Raw genomic sequence first — 11,251 nt, forward strand, 5'->3', positions numbered from 1 at the left:
CTGAAGGCTGTAGACTTTAATCTTCATCAGTGAGTGCTTCAAGTCTTCACTTTCAGCAAGCAAAGTTATGTCATCTGCATAACACTGGTTGTTAATGAGTCTTCCTCCAGTACTGATGACGCATTCTTCATATAGTCCAGCTTCTCAGATTATTTGCTCACCATACAGATTGAGTAAATATGGTGAAATGATATAACCCTGACAGACTCCTTTCCTGATTTTAAACCATGCAGTATCTCCTTGTTCTGGTGAATGGGCTGCCTCTTGGTTTGTATACAAGTTCCTCAAGAGCACAATTAAGTGTTCTGAAATTGCCATCTTCTCAATGTTATCCATAATTTGTTATGATTCACACAGTCAATTGCCTTTGCATACCAATAAAACACAGGTAAATATCTTTCTGGTATTCTCTGTTTTCAGCCAAAATCCATCTGACATCAGCAGCAATATCTCTCCTTCCATGTCTGCTTCTGAACCTGGCTTGAATTTCTGTCAATTCCCTGTCTGTGTACTGCATTTTTAAAATTGTTTTGAGGAAAATTTTACTTTCAAGTGATATTAATGATACTGTTTGATAATTTCTACATTCTGTTGGATTATCTATTTTTTTTTTTTTAAATGGGCACAAATATGGATCTCTTACAATCAGTTGGCCAGGCAGCTATCTTTCAGATTTCTTGGCATAAACAAGAGAGCACTTCCAGCCTTGCTTTCATTTATCAAAACATCTCAGTGGGTATTCCATCAATTCCTGGAGACCTTTTTTTTTTTTTTTTTTGGTCAATTCTTCCTGTGTAGCCTCGACTTCTTCCTTCAGTACCATCGGTTCTTGATCATATGCCACCTTTTGAAATAGCTGAATATTGACCAATTCTTTTTGGTCCAGTGATGCTGTGTATTCCTTCCATGTTCTTTTTATGCTTCCTGTATCATTCAGTATTTTGCCCACAAGATCCTTCAGTATTGCAACTTAAGGCTTGAATTACTCCTTCAGTTCTTTCAGTTTGAGAAATAACCCAGCATGTTCTTCCCTTTTGATTTCCTAACTCCAAGTCTTTGCACATTTCATTTTAATATTTTACTTTGTCTTCTCGAGTTGCCCTTTGGGATCTTCTGTTCACCTCTTTTATTTCATCGTTTCTTCCATTCACTTCAGCTACTCTATGTTCAAAAGCAAGTCTCAGAGTCTCATCTGACATCTATTTTGAACTCTTCTTTCTTTCCTGTCTTTTTAAAGACCTTTTGCTTTCTTCATGTATGACGTCCTTCATGTCATCCCACAATTCATTTGATCTTTGGTCATTGGTGTTCAAAATGTCAAATCTGTTCTTGAGATGGTCTCTAAATTCAGGTGTGATATATTCAACATCATATTTTGGCTCTCATGAACTTGTTTTACTTTTCTTCAGGTTCAACTTCAACTGGCATATGAGCAGCTGATGGTCTGTTCCACAGTCAGCCCCTGGCCTTGTTCTGACTACTGATACCAAGCGTCTCCTTCCTCTCTTTCCACAGATGTAGTCAATTTAATTCCTGTGTATTCTATCTGGGGAGGTCCTCATGTATAGTCGCCATTTATCTTGTGGAAAAAAGGTATTTGCCATGAATAAGTTCTACCTTGTGGTCTCCAGCATTGTCTCTATCACCAAAGCCATATTTTCCAACTACTGATGCTGCTACTTTGTTTCCAACTTTCATATTCCAAATCACCAGTAATTATCAATGCAACTTAATTACATGTTTTGTCAATTTCAGACTGCAGAAGTTGGTAAAAATCTTCAGTTTCTTCATCTTTAACTTTAATGGTTGGTATGTAAAGGAGCTCTGGTAGAAGGCTGGCGGTTCAAACCCACCAGCCACTCCTTGGAAGAAAGGTTGGGCAATCCTACTTCTGTAGTGATACTGTCTCGGAAACCCAAGGAGGGGTCGCTATGAGTCGGGGCCGACTCGATGGCATATAACAACACAACAACAACGATTGTTTGTGGGGAGCAGTTTGGTGTATTGTAGCATGTTTAGCAGCATCCCTGGCCCCTACCCTCTAGATGCCAGAAGCTCCTCACTCCCATCCTGGCCAAGATTTGTCAACCAACAAACATCTCCAGCCATAGCCATATGTCTCCTGGTTGAGAACTACTATTCTAAAGCAGCATCTTCTGATGAGTTGCCTCCCTTCTGAAGCAACCTGTTTAGTTATTTGATAGATCCAAGTATAAGGAAGTCCATTTTTCACTGAGTACAAACCACCCTTCTCGTAACTTCCATCCATGAAGTATACTTCCATTTTCTAATGCTACACAAAAACAGACCTTCCCAGTTTTAAGTCAATCCCTATGTCACTGCGAAGCCTTTTCTTCTATCAGCTAAGTTTCCTAATTTGTTTCCTGCTCCTCATGCAATGCGTTTTCCAGACCATTTGCCCTCTGCCAAATGCCCTCGGTTTTCTGATCTCCCTCATAAAGTGCGGTACCCAGAGCTCAGCACAACATTCCAGATGCGGCCTGACCAGCACGATCTGCAGAGGGGCTATTTCCTGCCCTGCTCTGAACAGTGTGCTTCTTTTAATGCACCTTTGGATCACATTCGTTGTTTTTTTGTCAACCACATCCCACTGTTGACTCAGACTGAGCTTGTGGTCAATTAAAACCCACAACTCTTGGTCATGCTGCTCTCAGGCCAGGTTTACCCCATCCTGTCCTTCTGCAGTTGTGCATGCTTCTGTGTGTCCACACCTGCACAAGTGTGTTTCAACCTAATTTTAGCATATTATATTTCTTGCTCTTCAATTCCATCTCCTTGTTTCAGTATATCATTCTAGCATAGTAAGTGCTTGGAGTCCGTATTCGTCATTCAACAGAATAGCTGTTCTACCCAATTTAGTGTCATTCACAAATTATTAGCTTGGCAGATATCCTGTGTCCTCACCTAAGTCATTGTTAGAAACATTGTGTGGGGCAGAGTCTGGACAACCATATGTGGAACTTGCTGAGAAAGCTTCCCCCAGATGACAGGGATTCAGCAATGTATCCCATCCATCAGGCCACATTCCTGTGGCTTGTCCACAGGATATCAAGAGAAAAATTGTCTTGATAAAATTGAGATACACAGCTTCTATCTTATTTCCCTGAGAATAATCCCTCTCAGAATCAAGAAACTAGGTCTTTTTAAAAAGCCTTTTTGGTGACCACATCCTTGTTTTCTAAATGCTCACAGAGCAAAAAAAATGTAAGGATTAATTTCAAGTTTTTACCACTTAACTCTTTATCTTCTTAGAATTTGTCCTGCTTGGAAACAGAGATTAGGGTTTTTACTAGTCTCTTGAATTTTTTCACATAAATTTTGAGTGCTTGCTCACCATACTAGGTTACAAAGGTGAATGAAACTCAGGTTTTGCCCCTCGAGAAGTTATTGACAATCATTTGTGGAATTTATCTTAATATACTTTACAACTGTTATATTTCAAGGTAAGTCAGGGGATTCACATCAGGACGGAGTTGTTAGGCAGACAGATAACAATCTACTACTGGATTATGTTTGTGAAAGGAAAAAGGCATGGGAGCAGAAGTAGAAAGGACACTGACCTCCCTGGTTCAATTGGGTATGGTTTCCAAGGGATCTGCTCATCTGTGGTCATGGTTCAGGCAAATAGTTGGTCGTCACAATGGCTGCTGCAGAAAATGATGGCATGTGCAGGAGAGAGCCCTGGAAGAACAGTGCTCAGAACCCCAGGCAGACAGAAGGGCAGCTTCCGAGGAGTCTCCTCATGAGTAGCAAGTCCTAGCTCCCAGCTAAAGTAAGAATGGCAGTCTCCATAAGTGACGGAAGTCATAAACACTTTGTAAGAATAAGAACAAAATATGGAAATCAAAACGGAGGTGCCTTTCTATGAACTGAGGAAATGAATATGCCTTGAGAAACAGAGCTGGATCTGATTGGTCAGACTGACCACATGGAACCCAGTGTTAGCCCAAAGTACAAATCAAGGTCAGTCTATCAGGGAGGCCATGAGGAAACTGTGAGTTTGGCTTATGAAGAAAGAGAAATGAAGAAAGTATGCTAATGATGTAGATTGGGAAAAGGTCCTTTGCTTATAGCAAGCAAAGTTGTGTCATCTGCATATTGCAGGTTGTTAATGAGTCTTTCTCCAATTCTTATGCTGCATTCTTCTTCATATAATCTAGCATTTTAAATTATTTGCTCAGTATAGACATTGAATAAGTGTGATGAAAGGATACAGCCCTGATACACACCTTCCTTGATTTTAAACCACATAGTATCACCTTGTTCTATTCAAAAGGCTGCCTCTTGGTCTATCTGCAAGTTCCTCATGAGCACAATTGTTGTTGTTGTTGTTATGTGCCGTTGAGTCGGACCCGACTCATAGTGACCCCCTCCTTGGGTTTCTGAGGCAGTATCACTACGGAAGTAGATTGCCCCATCTTCCTTCCGAGGAGTGGCTGGTGGGTTTGAACCACCAGCCTTCTGGTTAGCAGTCAAGTGCCTTAGCCACTATGCTACCAGAGCTCCATTAAGTGTTCTGAAATTTCCTTTCTTCACAATTCTTCGTAATTTGTTATGATCCACACTGTTGAATACCTCTCCATAGTCAAAGCATGTTAACATGGATATGAACCCTTCCCAAATTCCAGAGGCTTACATTAAAGCAAGAATTAAATTTTGAAAGGTGGTTCACAATATAAATGATGGGGGAAGAGGGTATTAGGAGAACTTGATGTAGGATTAGGATATTAAGTATCTGAAAATGACTAAAAATGCTATATTGTGTTAGGCAAGAGTTATGATCTGAGTTGGTCAACATTGCCATCCAGCCAAAACCAAACTCAATGCTGTCAAGTTGGTTCCAACTCATAGCAACCCCTCCTTAGGTTGCCAAGGCTGTATCTATACAGAAGAATACTGTCCAGTCTTCCTTCCAAGGATTGGCTGATGGGTTTGAACCGCCGGCCTTCTGGTTAGCAGTCAAATGCCTTAGGTACTACCAGAGTGACATCACATTGGAGAACAAGATCAGCCATTCTTATTTGGGGCCTCTGTCCAACAGTTGTTGGGGAGACAGCCTTGTCTTAGGGACAGAGTTGTCTGCAACCCAGGAACATTTTTGTCAGGCTCCCAAAGAGAAGGCAAAGTCATGTCAAGTTTCTTAGATTGCTTAATAGGAAGTTGGAAAATCTGGAGAGCAACTGTCATTCTCCCCAGAAGTCTCCTACATGTGGGAGAAGAAGGAAAAGATATTTGATGACAATGAAACCTCGTTCACTGTCATCATAAGCCACAACTCCCCCTCTCACTTGATCTCTTTTGAAGAAATACACATGTTCACCAAACACACACATGTATTCACCTACTCATGTCCTTTCTGGTCTGATTGTAAGGAGAGACTCCTGCACAGAAGAATTACTCTCCCTGCCAAGTCCCAACTGATGCAGGTCCTTAATCATTTCTCTCCTCAGACCAAGCTCAAAACTATATGAGTAATCTGGGTGCCAAGTTTGGGGGAGAACACAAATATCCTGAAAATGAATTGGGGGATGGATTGACAATCACATTTCTCTGGGGCTTAACTTCATTTAATGAGGCAGAATTCTATCTGCCTCTTTTATTACCTCTCCTGCTCTTTCAATTTCATTTTTAAGGATTTCTTCTTACAAATCTGAAGACCATTTTCTTTCTTGGAAACAAACTATGATCTAAGTTCTGCTGGCACAGTCTTGTCATTTATCTTCCTGCTTCAAATATGCCCCCAATTCAGTTTTTTCTCTTCCTTAACACTTTTTGCAAGCTGTAGCTCTTTTTCACCTCCCTGAAACCATTCTTGTCCATTCTTAGCACTCTTCTGTACTCATCTGTGGGTTTGTGCCCCTCTTTTTATCTTTCATTTTAAGACCAAGACACACCAAGAACTCCCTGAGCACATTAGTTTCTCTAGGGCCCTCCCTCTTAACTTTTTCATGGGAATTACATAGAAAATTATCAAACATTCTTATGTGAAGTTCCACATATTCTGTTTCACATTTTTGGATATAGGACCATGACCTATGAAAATGTCAAAATCTGTCTAACAATTAAGCTACTGGATGCAATAACTTGTTTAATCTTTACAGTAGCCCTCTGAGATAGACAGGATAGACATGAATGTCCTTACCTCACACCTAGACCATGGGGACACCACAGTGAACCAAGCAAAGAAAATGCTGTCATGAGACTTGCATTCTAGTGATAGCGACAAACAAAACACAATACATAAATGAAGTATGTCATATGGTGATAAGAAAGGGAAAGGTTTTACTTTATATACAGGTGGGGCTCAGGGAGGGGTCCTAGGGGCACAGTGGTTAAAGTGCTTGAGTGCTAACCTAATGGTCTATAAACCCACCAGCTGTTCCATGGATGTGGCAGTATGATTCTACAAAGATTACAGCCTTGGATATCTTTGGATTACAGCCTATGGGGCAGTTCTACTCTGTTCTATAGGTCATTGTGGGTAGGAATCCACTGGACAGCAATGTGTTTGGGTTTTTTGGTGGGGGCAGGATAAGGGATTCCTCACTGATGAGGTGAGGGTTGCAGGACATGAAGGAAAGGCAGGAGGCATGTGAACAACTGAAGAAGACTATTTCAAAGGGAAGAGCCAATGCAAAGGCCCTGAGGTGGGAGTATCCTTAGAGGTCAATGTGGCTGGAACAAAGTGAGTGAAGAAGAGGGGCCAGAGGGGCCAAATCATGTAGGACTTTATGGGATATTGTAAGGTTTTTGGTTTTTATTCTGAATAGTATGGAAAGCCACTGGATTTTCTGGACAGTTAGGTGTGAGGTCATAGAGACAAAGAGGAGGGTGACTTCAAGATTTTGAAGTCCAGCCCTCAAAGATAAGAGCTGTCATTAATTGAAATGGGAAGGGTTGTGGAGGAAGCAGCGTTGGGGTAGAAGGAATCAGGATTTCAGTGTGGATGTGCCATTTATGACCGAGAGAAGAGCAAGTAGCACTGGAGACAGAGGAGGTTGATGACATAGGGACATTTGTAGATTGTAGTATAAGATTTCTAGAGGGTCAATGGGAAAGTTTGGGAGGATGGTAGGGTCAGCAGGGGATGCACAAAAAAGTAAGGAGTTGAGAATAGCACTCATGATTCCAGATTTACATAACCTATCGCTGCTTGCTTGGCATCCACTTGAAAGTCTTAGTCACTCAAACTTAATGGGTTCAGAACCAACCCATTGATCTTGAATCCTAAATTTTTGCCTTCACCCATCTTCCTCACTTTAGTCAATGGCAATGACCCTCTCGGTGCTCCAACCAGAAACCTAGGAGCCTATCCTTGAACTCTCCCCTCCTTTCTCCCAAACAGTCTATCAACAAACCCTATCATGTCCTCTTCCAAAAAAGATCTCAAATCCAGCTTCTTCCTCCACCCACTTCCATCAGTGCACCAACCCTTCATCATTTCTTCCAGGTGTCTGCAAAAACCTCCTCCTTCATGTACTTGTTCCCTCTCTCACCCTTCTAGTCTGTTCTTCACATGACATGCTAGACTAATATTTTTTGAAGCATCCATCAGATCACATCACTCTTTTGCTTAAAGCCTTAGGAAAAAATCCAGACCTTTATCGCAGGTTTCAAAGTTCTGCATGCTGAGGTCTTTCCATGGTGAGGTCTTTGTGATACTGTCCCTTCTGCCGGGATCTCTGGCATGCTCTCCTATTGTCTTCATACTTGATGACCAACATATAGTGTGTTACAGGCTCCTTTCTCGAAGTTGTCAAGTCTACTGTGGCATTTATTGGTGACGCAGAAAGGTCTGAGCCAACAGGATCTTTAATAATAATAATAATAATTTTGTTTTGTTTCTGTGTTTGTTAGCTTTTGAAGACAACTGTTTTCCTGCTTGGATGCTTACTGTAATTTCTTGATTTTCAAAGCACAAAAGATGTTTCTAGACTGTGTCTCATGGCACTTCTCCTTTCATTATCATTATTATTGCCTGAAAAAATAATGAAGTCTTTCATTTAAGAACAGAGAGATTCTTGTTTGCTCTGTCTTCAGATTCTGTATTCACTGGACTGCCATTTCTCTGCCTTCTTTTATATTTTACTTCCACCAGTTACGGTTTTTGCACACAGAGGAAGAATATGGAAATCTCATGAATCAAACAGAGCCAGGACTAAACCAGTGGCTTCCTCCCACAGCAATCACAGGGAGCCCTTACAAGCCCCCAGCAAGACTTTCCTTCTGGGGTTGTGTAACACAAGCATAAAACGTCCACTCCAAGGTAGACACAACCCCAGCCTCAAGGCGCTGAGGACCCAAAGGGATCCAGACTGGAAAAAACAAATAAGATTAGAGGCAATATTCTGGCCTTGATGTCTTCGTCAGGTTCTGAGTAGAATAGATCAAAGTTTGTCTTTATTTCCACAGCCTAAGAAAAAAGGCCTCAGGACAAAAAATGTCACTGCTAATTCAATTTTCTTTTTCTAATGTGTATGTCACTCAGCACCTTTTGATTTTGTAGCCATCCGCCTGCTGCTGTATTTCTTAATTCTGTTAGAACTGAACTTCATGGCCAGTTGCTTAGGTCTCAGAAAAGCACAAATGAGACTCCACGGGCTGCCCTTTACCTGGTAGGGATTTCAGTTATGAAGTTTGGAATTACTGGCTCCTATAAGCCTAGGGAAAAAAAACAACCATTTGCTAACTTCTTTCCTCTTTGTGTGTTTTCTGAAGAAAATGAGGGATGTGAGTAGGAGAGAAGAGGCATTCCCAGTTTTTATTCAATCACAAAAGTTAATTCTGCAAAATCAGAGTTAATTCAATGATGCCCAGAATTTAGACAGAGTCATGGTTGAAATAGCACAGAGCCCTTTAAGGTGGGTGACAAATCATTAAAAATATAAAGCTTTCAGAATTTGTAGTCCAAATCTACAAACAGATTTCCATACACTGATGTAGAGAAAACAAAATTATCATTCATCACAGGTCTGTTATTGTCAGAGTGTCTGAGCGGAGGCCAGGCCAGCAGCCGAGCTCAATCTTCCCCATCACACCTCAACAGAAGCCAAAGGGACGAGGATGTGGATGGACACTGAATAATTCAGGCCCTAGATTGCACCCTTAGCTCCCCCACTGTGTGTATAGTCTCTGTAGATCCCAATGGTTCTGTGCACATCTATGAGTTTGAATCAGGAAATTACCTCTATATTGATTTCGTCATAGTGTGAAATAAAAATTTACATTCTGTCTCCCTGCCCTGAGCTTAGATGCCAGCAGGTGTACCCTTGCTGCCAAGTACATTGGCTCTCCAGCTGGCCTTGTGGTTTGGGAGCCTCTACTGGGTGGCAAGTGCTCAAAAGGTATTTTTATTGTGATGACTTTAATTTTTAAGTATTTACTTGTGAACTATTTCAACATACAGTACAAAAGAAAACAGGCATCTCTGCGGCATAGTGGGTAAGGCATTTGGCTGCTAATCAGAAGATCGGCAGTTCAAACCCACCAACTGCTCCGCAGAAAGAAGATGAGGCAATCTACTTTCTTAAAGATTTTCAGCCTTGCAAACAGAACAGGGGTCGGAAGCAACTTGATGGCAATGGGTGTGGGTTTTGATTTTGGAAAGCACCTAATCAACTGATTCCCATCAAGTCTATTCTGACTCATTGGGCCCAGTATGTGTCAAAGTAGAAGTGTCTCCATAGCGTTTTCAATGCCTGACTCTTCAGAAGTAGATAGCCAAGTCTTTCTTCCATGGTGCCTATGGGTGGGCCCAAACTGCCAGTCTTCCAAGTGGCAGCCAAGTGCATTAACTGTTTGCACCACTCCAAAACTCTTTTATGTACCTGCTCTTGTTATTAGAGGCCATTCAGTCAGTTCCTATTCAAAGCAACCCTGTGGACAACAGAACAAAACACTGCCCCATCCTGCCCCATCCTCACAGTCATTGCTGTGTTTGAGCACATTGTTGCAGCCACTGTGTCAATCCATCTCATTGGATCCTTCTCTTTCTCACCCTCTATCAAGCATAATATCCTTTTCCAGGGACTAGTCCCTCCTGATGACAAGTCCAAAGTACACGAGATGAAGTCTCAATGTCCTCACTTCCAAGGAACACTCTGGCTATTTGTTGTCATTGTTAGGTGCTGCCAAGTCATCTTCGACTCATAGCGACCCTATGCACAGCAGAATGAAACTGCCCAGTTCCGTGCCAGCTCCATGATCCATGCTATACTTGAGCCCACCATGGCAGCCACCACAGTAGTCCATCTCATTGAGGGACTTCCCCTCTTTTGTTGACCCTTCACCTTAGCAAGCATGACATCTGTCTCCAGGGAATGGCCCCTTCTGACAACACAGCCAAAGTAGGTGAGACAAAGTCTGGCCATTCTCACTTCCAAGGAGCATTCTGGCTGTATGTCCTCCAGGACAGATTTGTTAGTTCTTTTAGCAGTCCTCGGTACTCTCAGCATTCTTCACCAGCACCACAGCTCAGAAGCATCAACTCTTCCTTGGTCATCCTTTTTCATTGTCCAGCTCTCACATGCATATGAGGTGGTTGGAAATACCATGGCTTGTGTTAGGTGCACCTTAGTCCTCAAGGAGACCTCTCTGCTCTTCAGCACTTGAAAGAGGTCCTTTGCAGCTGATTTGCCCGGTGCTATACATCATCTTATGTCCTGACTGCTGCTTCCATTGGTGTCTGTTGTAAAACCAAGCAATGTAAAGTCTTTGACTTCAAACTTTCTCCATTTATCGTGATGCTGCTTATAGGTCCAGTTGTGAGGATTTTTGTTTTCTTTATATTGAGATGTAATCCATATCACAGACTGTATTCTTCAACCTTCATCAGTAAGTGCTTCAAGTCATTCTCATTTCAACAAGCAAAGTTGTGTTGTCAGCATAGCACAGGTTGTTAATGATTCTTCCTCCAATCCTGATGACACATTCTTCTTCATGTAGTCCACTTTCTCAGATTATCTGCTCAGCATATAGATTGAATAAGTATGGTGAAAGGATGCAACCCTAACACACTCTCTTCTTGATTTTAAACCATGCAGTCTCCTCCCTTGTTCTGTTCAAATGACAGCCTCCTGATCTATGTACAGGTTCCTCATGAGTACAATCAAGTGTTCTGGAATTCTCATTCTTCTAGTAATAATTTGTTATGATCCACACAATCAAATGCTTTTGCATAGTCAATAAAACACAAGTAAACATCTTTCTGGTATTCTTTGCTTTCAGCCAA

The sequence above is a fragment of the Orycteropus afer genome, unplaced genomic scaffold (genome assembly GCF_000298275.1).
Source record: "Orycteropus afer afer isolate SDZICR_OR568_19922 unplaced genomic scaffold, OryAfe1.0 scaffold00376, whole genome shotgun sequence".
NCBI classification, from domain to species: Eukaryota; Metazoa; Chordata; class Mammalia; order Tubulidentata; family Orycteropodidae; genus Orycteropus; species Orycteropus afer.